We start from the raw sequence: 1,483 nt of genomic DNA, 5'->3' as shown, positions 1-1,483 counted from the left end.
CAGTGTCACACACACACAGACGCAGACACACACACACACACACACACACACACACACACACACACACACACACACACACACCACGCGCGTGTCTTACACACAAACACAGACTCAACTATTTATAGAGAACGCGCGTGAAAAAAAAACTTCGATGAAATCACAGCAGCGCGAGGTTTCTGTATTTTATTTTGTTGAAGCGATCGCTAGAAACGATAAGAAGCACCAGCACAAAGATAGCAACAGACCGCAGTGTCTAAGTGTCTAACTACTGCTGTGTTACTGTATATATATATAGCTACTGCACATAGCTACTCTATATAGCTACTGTATATAGCTACTACAGGCATAGTTGCCATCACAGTGTCAAGTTACTGCACAGCCACGGTTCATCAAATACATATAATATCAGGGGTTAATAATTACAAATTTGTCATATAATAATGGCCCCTGATAATATCTGTATAGATGTTACAGAAGCCACTCCATAGTTGTGACAACACGGCAGCACGTGACTACGGTAGAGATAGTGTGTAACTACTGCATAGATACTGTGAAGCTGATATAGATGTATTAATTCTGTACGATTCTGTATAGAGATTGGGTAGCTACCGAGTAGCCAGTGCTGTAGAACTACTGAATAGCTACTGTGGAGCTGATATGAAGATGCTGTATAGATAGCTACTGAGTTAGTTATACTCCATAACTACTGAGTAGCTATTGTTTTATCACTGTGCAGTCGATCATTGTTAGTCATAGCATAGCAGAGGACGCTGGAACCATGATACCCGGATCTATGATCCCTTCTGATGACTTCGGGGAATATTTTTCCCGGTTCGCAGCAGGGGGCGCTGCGCGAGATACGGTAATCGGTGCTCATAATCAACCCAGTGTGCGCTTAGACTCTCACCACGCCCGCGCGGTCGCGTGGTGCGTAACGCGAAAGGCGGCGGTAAGCGCAAGTCTAGGCAACTTATCTTCATGATATCTGTGAGAACCTGAAGCAGACGACCGCACGTGCGCCGCAGATGAGGTCACGTGATCGCCGACAAAATCACGTGATCGCAGCCGCCGGGGAATACGGACTCTACACTTTCTTCGGCGATTGTTTTACCGGTTGTTTTGGGTTTTTGCGCTCTCGTGAGCGAATCCAGATGCCAAAATACTCGACACACCCGCACACACACCATCGTCACCGCCCGACGGTCGAGTGTTGAGCGTGCGCATGCGCGGGACCGTGCACGGGGGGTATGTTGTACATGTGTCAGTGATGAGTAACGTACCGGAATAATGCAGCGTGAGAACGAAGCATAGGTCTGCTGACTTACAGCCTACTTACGGAACTAACGTTAGGCTAACTAGTTAGGCTAAACGTTAAGGCTGCAATAAGAGCAATGAGCACTTATAAATAATATAATACTAATTGTGTATAATTATTATATATATATATATATATATATATAATAGTATAATATAATATTATATA

The 1,483-nt window shown here is 44.4% G+C and overlaps 1 protein-coding gene across 1 annotated transcript in view; it reads left to right on the top strand.

Moving 5' to 3' along the window:
• Nucleotides 1-1,483, top strand: part of LOC106813797 (serine/threonine-protein phosphatase 6 regulatory ankyrin repeat subunit A-like) — a 34,041-nt gene that overhangs the window by 1,179 nt on the left and 31,379 nt on the right. The gene's annotated exons all lie outside the window — the stretch shown is intronic.

This window comes from Priapulus caudatus, unplaced genomic scaffold (genome assembly GCF_000485595.1).
Source record: "Priapulus caudatus unplaced genomic scaffold, Priapulus_caudatus-5.0.1 Scaffold827, whole genome shotgun sequence".
Classification (NCBI taxonomy): domain Eukaryota; kingdom Metazoa; phylum Priapulida; class Priapulimorpha; order Priapulimorphida; family Priapulidae; genus Priapulus; species Priapulus caudatus.
Note: the sequence above shows the minus strand (reverse complement) of the source record. Positions and strands in the feature narration are given on the sequence as shown.